Below are 12,626 nucleotides of genomic sequence, written 5' to 3' on the forward strand. Positions count from 1 at the left end.
GCTCAATGTCTAAGTAAATCGGTCACAGGATTCAGTTCATTCATCCGCCACTACCTTGATCCCTGCCTAGCAGCTGTTTTGTGTACACAATTCATGGACGATATAGGAAGTGCGGTGAATAATTATCAAGAACTAATCCCCACGTTAAAGAAAATATTCGACTGCATCCGAAAATCAGGTCTAAAACTATCACCTAAGAAATGCGAAATAGGAACACAAAGAATGAAGTTCCTAGGAAATGTAGTAACACCACAAGGAGTTACGCCAGAGGAAGCAAAAATTTCTACATTCCTAAGCAAAATAAAAATGCCAAGAACTATAAAACAAGTAAAAAGACTCATTGGGTTTGTACAGTTCTTTAGGATTTACATGCCGAGTCTTGATGAAATATTATTACCTTTTTATAAGCTGCTGAAAAAGCAGATTGATTTCGAAATAACGGAAGATCACTATAAAAACCTTGAAACTCTAAAAAAGACTTGATACAAGCGATCACGTTGACACTCAGACTACCCAAGCCAGGACTGCAGTATGTCATACTGTGCGATGCCAGCTACGACGGTACCGGATTTGTGCTGATGGTCGAAGACTGCGTAAAAAACGAGAAAAACGAAGAAGTGAAGACGTACGCACCCGTCTCGTTCGGCTCTCGACTGTTTAATACAGCACAGCTGAAATTCTCAATCTACTACAAAGAATTTCTAGCATTGTATTTTGCGCTGGATCGTTTTTCGCACTACATCTGGGGATCTGCCAAACCCGGGATAGTATTAACAGACAATCGAAGTCTTACTCAATTTTTCCAAGCAAAAACAATACCCCCATCAGTGTGGATTTTCCTCGACAGAATTCTGTCTTTCAACATCATCATCGCACACATTCCAGGAACGGCAAACTACGCAGCCGAATTCTTGTCCAGGATGCAAACGGACCCCTCTGCATCTCTTTCCCTAAAACTGACTGACAAAATACCAGTCAGGGAGATTTATATTGACTCGACAGCACGAATTCCTGACGCATCGTTAAACACGATCGCAGAGGCATTTTCCGAAAAAGAACAAGTCGACGAAGCTCTGATAGCAAACCTGCAAAGATAAGGACTTTACCAAGCATACCTCGATAAACAAATCTCCCGCGATAATAAGGGCACACTCGAGCCTAAATCACTATTACTACTTAAGAGGCCCATGATCAATGCGATAGAATACCCAGATCCGGCAGAAACTCACATAGAGTTAGACTCCAAAAACGAGCCCATTGACAGGAGAAAGGAACAAGATCAGGACTCCGACATTAAGGAAGTTAAAAAGTGGATCAAAACAAACGAAATACCGGAACTGACGTATGCTAACAGCCGGCTAAAGAAGTACGCCAAGCAATTTAACAGGCTTGTCATCGAAGATGAAGTTCTTCTACGCAATTTCTACGATGATACTGGAAAAATCAAACATAAACAGTTCTGTGTACCAAAACACCTGTGGAACGAAACCATATATAGAGTCCATAATTCGATGACAAAAGGACATTTTGGCATAAACGAACCACAGAATAATTCAGAAAGAGATTCTACTTCCCAGGATTCTCGGAGTTTCTGGTCAGCACAGTAAAAAACCATTTAACATGTCCACAGCTTAAGAATGCGTCAAGCAAACACCAAACATCGCCACTTCAACCACTTTCGTCATTACAGTCATACCCAGGTGACATGATGCAAATCGATATAGTCGGACCACTGAAGTCACCAGTGTACAAGTTCGTCCTCACTGGAATTGATGTTTTCTCAAAATACTTGTTCGCAGCACCGATGACAAACGCAAGTGCAGACACTGTCGCAAGAGAACTGACGAAGATGTTCTTCACACTCAGCTATGTTCCAAAAAGGATACTCTCGGACCTGGGAAGTGTATTTACGTCCAAGTTAATTCACGAACTCACAGGCCTCCTAGACATCCAAATAGGTCATGCAACGCTGAAACACCCACAAACCATAGGACTAGTAGAAAGATCCCATGGGGCACTAAAAAGAATTCTCAAAATCAATACTGACGCTCAATGGACAGATTGGCACCGTTACGTACCCCTTGGGACCTTCATACATAACACCTCATATTATTCGTCAATCGGATGTTGTCCTAGCACAATCTTTCACGGGCGAGAGCCAATGAAACCCCTTGATCTAAGATTCTCGACCAAAACACTGGAAATTGCTACGGCTGACGCCGACTTTGTAACCGCGCTACAAGACGCGATGCTCCAAAAATTCAAGGAGACGAAAGACAACATCGTGTCATCATACCACAGATACCGAGATACTACGACCAAAAAGCACTCGCCCAGCCTCTAGTACTTCACTCGTTTTGCCTTCTCCTCAACCATCTTCTGACCAATCAGTCTGATAACAGGAATAAGTCACTCCAAGTATGGCTCCCCCTGTACAGAGTGGAAAAGGTACTAACCGACAGCAATTATATAATTAGAAAAGTTGGAACGAATTACACTCAATGTGTTCACCGTATTCGCCTGCGACTAATCAGACCCTAACATCCAGCAGAAGATCTATCGCCACTGGATATGTCAAAATTTGTAATTGATCCATCATTAGGCAAATACCGGATAGAACCAGGACTTTTTGATGATTATCTACCGAAACTGCTGGAAGATGTACAACCGCAAATGAATGACGAAGAGCTACAAGAACAACCGGCAACAATTGGGTTATCCATTCCAATTGGAAGACATCTGCCAGCAGCAGTTCCAATTCCCGCAGCAGCTGCCCCTGCGCCTCCCCCAGTTTTGAGACCAGAAGCAATACTACCGCCGCCACCACCAGATCCAGAGCCTTTCGTCCCACCGCCTCCAGAGCAGAACGAAGGACTCCCTAACGATGGTGAAGTGGAAGGGGAATCGACAGCAGCCGACATATTGGTGGACGATGAACTCAGACCTGACGAAAACATTGTGGATCATAACATACAAGAACCACAGCGAATTAAACGAAAAGCAGCCACTGAAGCGAGAGATAAAATATACAGTCAAATCCGATTCAGCAATGACGTGCGATACCACCCAATCCCGCCGTGTGTGCTGCAACCAAGAAAATACGGACTGAGAACAGTGGATGGACATGAAGTAGCCCCAGTTACATTCAGACCAAGATCATCTCAGAAGGCAAACCAGGACAAAATACGAAAAAAAGCAGTAGAAGCGAACGAATCTTTTCCAACGCGTGAGAAAAAGAAAAGTTTCGCGAGAGAAAGCTACCAGCGAGCAAAAACTTTCGCGAAGTCCAACGACGCGGCCGGTAACAGGCAAGATACAATAAATTCAATACACAAAGAAAAAAATTAGTAGTCGGTACCGGCAATCTCCTGGCGCCGACTTTCCAGGCGCCATCGCACATTGTGTATCTAGTGACTTCCAAATGAGTAAAGGAGTCGCCTGCCAAATCAGCAATGCGTACCCTGCATTAAAGCCAACATTAGAATCTATTGAAACACCGACAGTTGGCGCATCGGTGTCAATATATATATATATATATATATATATATATATATATATATATATATATATATATATATATATATATATACCAGACCAAAGTAAAACGATTTTCAACCTAGTGACTAAATCGCGATACTTCAAAAAACCGTCTTACTACGACCTTCTACGCAGCCTCCACTGCATGAAGCAACAACTAGTCGAGCAAGGGATATCACAGATAGCGATTCCTAAGATAGGATGTGGACTTGACAAATTAAGAGAAAATTCAGTTTTCAACATCATTTTCGAGATTTTCCGAAAAACAGACATCACAGTCTTCATATACGTCTGACAACAAAACTGACCTCCTCTATCACCTCTGTAGCGCCACTGAGGAGCATACTGAAGCCCGGCGGAGGAGGAAATGAATAGAACTCGAGATATCAAAAAACACCTCAACCTCCCACGTATTAACATTACGTATAAAAAAGTTCCGAGCACCCCGACAACTGAGTGATCGGATTCAAAAAATGTTGATACCAGTCACCTCTGCAGCACCACTGAGGAGCATACTGAAGCCCGGCGGAGGAGGAAATGAATAGAACTCGAGATATCAAAAAACACCTCAACCTCCCACGTATTAACATTACGTATAAAAAAGTTCCGAGCACCCCGACAACTGAGTGATAAGATTCAAAAACTTTTGATACCAGTAACCTCTGTAGCACCAAAAAGGAGCATACTGAAGCCCGGCGGAGTAGGAAATGAAAAGAACTCGCGATATCTAAATTCGATAAATTAATAAAAAAAAATATTCAAAATTAATACAATCATAAAGGAAAATCAATACAAAATACTTCAGCAAATTCAGAGCCTCATCTTTCTAAATCCTTGCATTTTGCCCGACGCTCATAAAAGCGCTGCCTTCTCTCTCCCAAAGGCAGAAGACGCGTCACAGACTGCCACATCTGGTCGTACCTATCACTATGTACCCTCAGCCCAATGGAGAGGAGCGACGAACAACAGGACACATTGCCCCGCGTGACCACACAGTGAACCCAACCGTATGGGAGGTACACTGTGTCCCCGACCTCCTGTGTACAGCAGGCCATCGACGACCCATGCTCAACCAAGCATCTCATCATCGAGTCGGGCGTCACAAACTCGTCTTCCAGCTTTTGCGCAAACTTGCCAGGTCTCACAAAGAACCAGATCTTCTCACCTGATCCATACAGGGTCGCCAGGCCATCAAGTGACTCGTCAATGTCGCTATGAAAGCGAGTGAAGTTTCGCCCTCTGTCACAATCAGGTACCAGTATGCGTGGTCCGACACCTGCGCACCTTTAGGGGCCCAATAATTTACAAATTTTGGAACTTTGTGACGATCCTTAGGCAGAAGTCCCGGATTATACTTAGCACCAAGAGGACCAGTGCGCCACTCCAACGGCTCGAAACTCTTCGTCATTCGACTGGCATACACGAGCCAATCTACCAAACGCTGAAAAATAAAGCAACAACGCCAACATTGATGGGCAATGCACCAAATCAAAACACACATAAAGCTCGAACATTTACACTTACCCTCTTCTCCTTGTCCTTGTATTCGACCGCAACAAATAGTCGAATTAGAGCAGGGACCTCACGATCCAAGCCTTCCAAGGAGTTCAACATGGCAATTTGAGGAAGCCCCTTTGCATATTCTCCTATAGAATGCAAGTCAACCTGCCCCTCAGAAGCAACATCTGGATTAGACCGAGTTTTCAGCTTCGAGGGACCAACCAAGGGGAAGAGCTCGTTATTTCGCTTCATAGAAAACTGAAATATCAAAATATGCCATAATATCTTCGAGCACAATGAAGGGGTTGGAATCGAACGCTCAGCGGTTTACCCTACTTCAAATCTAAAAACAACAATATCGTCCGGAGACTCACCAATGATCGTGTGAAAATCGCTGAGAAACAGTAAGAGTATGAATTAAAAGTAAACAGTCTGAATCAAAGTTACAAAATCTAAAAACAACTAAAACTTAACTACAGTCTAAACTGCTCTAAAACAAAGGGTCAGTAAACAAAATTCATTTATCTCTTGATACTCTCACGAGAGCAGCCACCAGTCCCAAGAGGCAACAGTCCAAGCACACGAACAGGCCGGCCAACAGACCGACCTCCAAACTGCCATCAGACTCTGCAGACGCGTCGTCCACAGGAGGGCATGCCGAAGACAACTCTGACCACACCCGCAGGCCACTAAACTCAACATAAGTGCCGTTGAGTCAGCAGAACACAAGGAATCGGTCAAAAGCCACGGGCAAACACATTTTCATTTGAAAAAAAAATATATACATTCGTACATCCATTCGACATTAACACAACTCGTCATTTTACCTGCGGTACTAACTCGAGGAAAAACAGAAAGGCCACAGGCTCACCTCGGTTGCTCTGGCTTTTGCTTATGGCCTTTTAATTGAAAAAAAAACGAGAGTTGCTTCTGGCACTTGCTTATGGCCTTCAAAACTGTTCTTTTGCCGAACAATTGCTCCACGGCTACGTTACATAACAAAAGACGATTATTCATAAAACGATTAATTTTTACTTACATATTTATACATTTCGCCTCGAATGGACCCCATAAATTTCAGCAATGAGTCCGGCATCCTCGCTCTGCTGTTCAAGAAAAGCACCCAACTGCACCATTAGCTCGGGAGCAGCCACAGGTCGAACAGCATCAACAAAGGCCGCATTCAAATCCACAAAAAACGACACAACCGACAGCCCCGCGGTCACAAGAGGCGGCACATAATCCACCATATTGTCCTCAAGAGAAAGAACAATAGCATGCAGCTCAGCCTCGGAATCACCCAATACACCCGCGACCTCATTATCGACATCACCTCCAATCCGAGGCAGCTCGTTGTCCATATATCTAGCGATATCCACTTATCTCATATCCAATAACTGAGCTACCAACATCATGAACTTGAATTTAATTGTCAAAACGAAGGCATACAGCGTCAACAAACAAATCCTCAAATCCACAAAAGTTGAACAAATGAAAAATTCGGTCATTTCGCTCAGACTGCAATGTAAACTTCCTGTTTACCCGATTCAAAGTAAATGTCACAACGGCCCCACAAACTCACAACCACAATGTAAAAGCCATTTGACGATCCCAGACCTGCGAAAACCAGGGCAAATTCTTCTACAATTCTTTCATGAATAACGAGTATTTCCAACAGCTGCTGCAATCCATTTAGGACTCAGACCTGTCTCACGAATTTACCTTTAACAAAAATTTAATTAGTTTTGGCGATCCCAACCAACCATTCACGTCGACAAACGTTGCCGAAATCTACCTTAGCGAGGACCTGCTATCCATCATTGTACTTGCATACTCCAAAGGATACTTCAATAAGATTCAACAACTCAATAGTACGATATTTTAATTACAACCGAACGTCTGGTTCGAACTGCATGACACCAATTACTCAATTATCTTTAAGACACCAGTGACTGAGGTCACCTTGTAACTTGTCAAAACCAACCAGGAGCATTACCCTACACCACGGCGGGACAATGCTATTATTGCCCTTCATCCTACATATAGGCCGTACTTCGGCATCTTACGATGATGTTTTTTCCTCTGGGATAATCTTCCACAAAGAAAGTAAGAACCTCCTGACAGAAAAGTTTGTAAATGTAGTTCCTTATTCCTTTCCCAAAGTACAATTTCACGATGAAGACAGCAATGAGGAATTACCTCAACAAATTATCGGAGAAATGGCGAACACCCTCCATCGAGTGCCTTCTAGATTTTTCCACGAACTTCAATTCAATGACTGACCCATTCAACCTCAACTGGCTCCTGGACATGATCGAGGATAAGGCCGAAGCAGCAAAACAAGAAGCTCAGACCATTAGGACTGACACTTCCCGCTTCATCAACAAAAACCCGCTAGACTCAGCACGTAACCGCAGAGCTCCGTTAATTGCAGCAGCGGCCATCGCCGGCATTGGTCTATTCGGATCTGGTATAATCATGGGCAATTCAAGAGGATGCGGAATTATGGGGATTTTTGGATCATGCCAGGACCAGGCCCAAGCGAATGCAAAGAACATCGCGACCTTGGAATAATACTCAATGGCACTTACGGATTATGTATCAGAAATTGAAACATCAAGCAACGAGAAGTTCTTTGCGATTTCAAATGAGTTGTCTGAAATCAGAGCAATTCAGCAACACATCATCGAAAACCAAAATCGGAACTGGAAAATAATCGAAGAACAATTTTCAACAATTCAAGGAAATTTCCACTTCTTGCGGGATTGCACACAAACATTGTTCTCAAACCAACAGATCAATTTCAACTTCGATACAGCAGCTATTACGCTAGCAAAACTATATACGTCGGACAAAACGCTTGCTAGGAATAAAGGGTCCTTTCTACTTTCTATCTTAGAAAGTGAATCTAAAAATCGCTGAGAAATATTTTATTAGAAAAGAAGTTAGTATGAATTTACAGCAAGTTGCCTTTTGACTCGATATCTATTTTAACGGTGAGATTAGAGATATTTTTACTGAGAATGGGTATTTTTTTGAGAATGGTTGGGGTGGTTGAAAAGAGTGGTGTTGGTGTTAGAAGAGATATTGTTGGGAGGTATTGGTGTTAGAAGAGAAATTATTGGGAATGAATTCACGTAGTTTTGAGCTTCTATTTATACTCAGATAGGAAATCGTACCACTTTTTGTATCAAATGAGAAGTTACTTCTTAACTTCGTATTCTCTATTCGTACTTTCATTTTTTACGAGAAGAATGTTTCGTATGCTCGTATTTTACGAGAGGAATCGTTATTTTTCGCATTGAACGAGAATAGCCGTTTCAATTCTCAATGCTTAAAACGTTATACGAATTATTCCAATAGCATTTCCCTTCCTTTTGCAAGGGAATAAAAACATACTTATTTTGTGGTGGTGGCGGCGTCACACTTTGTGAGCTCAATAAAATAATTCATGTTTCTGTTTCTATTTGAAATCAGAACATATCCATCCTCCTATTTGGAGAGGAAAAAAACTAAATTTTTCATTTTTTACTTTCACTTGAATAGTAGGGTAATTGTTGATCGATCAAAGCTTTTTCGTTTAATCTCATGAAGTTTGTTCAATAGTTTATTAGTAAAGATAGGTAGCAGATGTTATTGAACATCTGATACTTTGAGTCAGGCTTGAATGAATATAAATACATCAGTTACATTTATAAAACAAAATAGAGTTTACACAACCAAGAGATTTAAATACAGCAAATTTATTTGTTTCTCAAAAGATTGCAGGTCAGTTTAATATTATCATTCCTTGAACATTCTTTTCTCGAAGTTTCCTTTTCGTCCTGAAGTATGTGAAGTGGGTGTCCATATGCGTATTAAGGGGAGGACTGGTTCATACAAAAGGGTGTATTTTTTTGAATCGAACTGTTGGAAAAGGCAAAATTAGTAGCTATACTACATAGCTAAGTAAAATGAAAGGATATGTTTTTAAATGAAAGGATAAATTCCGATAATTTTCCTTCCAACCGGGCTATAAGTTGGTGATTTTTTGTTTTCAAATTTTGGATTTTTTAGCTCCTGGATTTGATGCGTTTCATGTATATGACTGCGCTGAATTTGCTCAGTATATTCATCTAACTGGGGGGTTTGTAATTTTGCTGTCAGATATTTTGCTGGGACATAGATTTTTTGATATTCAAGAAGGGAATTAGTTATGGAGTACATTTTTTTATGGGGTGATAGGCTTCTAATTTAAAACGGTTGATTAATGGATTCAAAGCATAATTGAGATCCATATCGAAGCCGGGATTGCCGTTAGAATTAGTGTATTGTTCCCTTTCTAACTGAATATGTAATTTAGTATTTAATTCAGTGGGGAGTAAGGGCTGTCGCCTAAAGGTCCTTGGATATTGAGAAGTTGATACCGGCGTATTTGCCGTTAGTATCTTATATGGTCTTACAATCTGGGTTCACTTTTTAATTCTGGAATTCGAGGGAACCAGGGGTATTTTGAAATCAAGGGGTGAAACTTTTAGGGGTGGTGGCTTTGATGCTGTAGTTATTGGGACAGCTGAATTGGTTTGAAGTAGTGGCTCAACGAAGGATCGTGTTGAGGTCGGCGTTGCAGTGAGGGTTGTAGTAGTAGAAACAGTTGGTTGTTGAGTTAGTGCTGAAAGTTGTGAGTCCAGCGGATCAGTTGGTGGCAGGAGTGAGAGAAGATCCTCAAATCCTCTCAAGTCGTCGTCAAGTGTTGCGTCCATAGTTGAATCAGTTGGTATATCCTAGAACAGTAGAATTTTTTATTAGCCTGGGTTTGTTGGGTGATCCAAGTTTTGAGTTCTTCTCTCAAAACTTGTTAATTGGATGTGAGGATACATGCGATCCTGGTTTTTTTTAAATCAATTTCCTCTAAAAGAGGGGCTTGTATTTTTTGATCTTATTCTTGTTCTTTTTTTTCAGTTTGCTCATCTTGAGTGAAAATTGAGGTCACTATAGAAGTGAAAAGTATATTATATGAGGCGGCAAGCAATACTTTGCCAAAGTGTAGTGAGTGGCCGGTGATTTTGTGAATATGCATAGCCTTTATTATTATTATTTCTGTTTCTATTTGAAACCAGAACACAGCATCACTACTAAACGTGGTCTATGGCGATATCACAAGCTATAAAACCGCACTCTATGCTTTTAAGACAAACGTCTTAAACTCGATACCAACTCTGCTGGACAAACGGCTACCGTTGTCTCTTGTTCCGCGAGCATCCCTGTTGGCGGTCATAGACGCTGTGTACAAAAGCCAAAAGGAGGAAAACCACCGACTGACCCTTGCGATACCGCCAAGCGATATCCACTCATATTATGACGCGAAGCTGCTTCGCGAAGTCACAACAATTGAGGAAGGACTTCTGCTCAATCTGGCAATACCGTACGCATCGAGTCAAACAGCTTTTCAGATGTACTGGGCCCAGGTGATACCTATGCCTCAAGTTGATCCGACCGAAGCCATCAAATGGGTCACTGAAGGACCCTATCTGGCCATATCGGAGGACTCCACGGAGACAACAGTCCTGACAGAAGACCAGTACGCCAACTGCTTGGGAACCTCGACGTACCGGATCTGTAACCAAACGATGGAGACACACTTAGGACAATCATCATGCCTGGCTACGTTATACTTCCACTCCACAATGACAGCATTGACGGTATGCGAGACTGAAAAACTTCCTCCCCGAACACCTGAAGAAGCGACCAACCTTGGATACGGAATTTGGCTAATCACCTCAGCCAGTGCTGCGTTCTCTTTACGGGAATACAGTCTTGATGAACTGAACACGCCCAAACGAGAAGACCACCCTGGCTGCAATATTTGCTTAATAACCTTGGACTGCGGGACACACCTAATAAGCAAATATATAAAAATCAGACCTGATTTAGACAGCTGCGACAAAATCCCTGCAAAACGGATCAGCGTATCCCTACCGGACCCGTTAGCACATTTGATCTCAGAACTTCCAGACTTAGCAGACCTCTCATACTTCGAATCCAAAACTGACGCCGGAGTGAAACTACTCAGAGAAGTTAAAGCGCAACCCATCGACAGTCCACACCTGACAAAAGTAGATCAGCTGAACGAAATAGCAAAGCCTATTGCACACAATATGCGACTGCTTAAACCTAGCCTTATGGATAAAATGGAGCAGTATGTTCCACTCAAACTATCTCTGATATTGACTATAGTGGTGTTCTTCAGAAATTTAGTGCTGCATGCACTGGTAATGTATCTTATCACCGCTTCGCGATCCTTAGACGATTAACACCAAAATTTATGAAATCAGGCGATAGAAGAACCGAATTGAAGACGGTACTGTCAGTATCTGCAGCTAATCGGCAAGAGTTTGTAGAACAGGGATCTAAGATCCGAGAGAAATATATGGTGCCTACTCAAGACGAAATCAACGGACACCAAGTACCGAAAACATATTCGCGAAGGACTTCAACCTGTTCGTCTGTGGGACTATCAGGCAGAAGACCGGACTCCACTATTGATGTTAACTGAGATAGAGAGGAGAGCGCAAATTGTACCTCATTTAATACACCATCGTTTTCATTCTGACTGATGAAGTGGCTTTAATAAGTTATTAACCTTACTTCTCCCTAAAAAGAGAGAAAAAATTGTATCATAAATTCAGGGACAACGTTTTGCGTATATTTGAGCTCCACTTTAAACCATTCAACTTTATTTGCTAACTTCTGCAACTATATGAGTTACGAATGTCGTTCATCTATTTGAATAGCAATTAGTTTAAATTGTACTGGTGCTATCACCTCTAAAAACTTATGCAATTTTCAATGCAGTAAAATTGTTAAATTTTCAATGCAGTAGATTGTTAAACCTGCCCAATTAAAAGTAGTGATGTAACTACCTAATCATAAGTTCTTCCACAAGCCGCCAGTGAAGAATCAACAAGTTTGCAAGTGTAACATAGTGCTTCACACTATGTTAGCTGCTAATCATTAATTACCATAACTGGTGCGATTTAGATTAAAATGTCAATGCCATGTTACGTCAATGATAAAGTATTAAATCTAGATTTATTTAATGCAAACAATAAGGAGTATGAAACAATCAGAATAATTGGAGAGCCATTACAATCAAGGAGCTCAGAATAGTAATTGAAACAATAATACTCTCTTCTATTAATCGATCAGCTTAGACTCTAGAGAAAGGGGGTAGCCATCACGAAGCACATCCCTGAATCGAAGATATTAAGCCTAGACCGCACATCCATAACAACATACTTCATCTCTGTAGACTACAAAAGCAACACTTATCGATCAAGCGTTTATAGCCAGAAATGGTATATAACAGGAATCGACGACCCCTGGGTTAGTAAAGTTTCCCGGGATCGTGATAAGGGTAATAGAAGGAGTCAAACCGCTTTCTTTCGCGCGATTGCCGATCCTCTAAGGCCCGTTGCAGGCGGTACGACTGTACCTTTCTCCCGGCGATGAGGTAATGTACGCAATCCAGTAAACAGGAAGAAAGCGTGCAGGCACCTTCAAGTGTATTTGGTTCGTGGGTAAGGACGTTAGCGCTATCGCCGTCCTGG

The sequence above is a fragment of the Symsagittifera roscoffensis genome, chromosome 7, assembly GCF_963678635.1.
Source record: "Symsagittifera roscoffensis chromosome 7, txSymRosc1.1, whole genome shotgun sequence".
Lineage (NCBI taxonomy): Eukaryota > Metazoa > Xenacoelomorpha > Acoela > Convolutidae > Symsagittifera > Symsagittifera roscoffensis.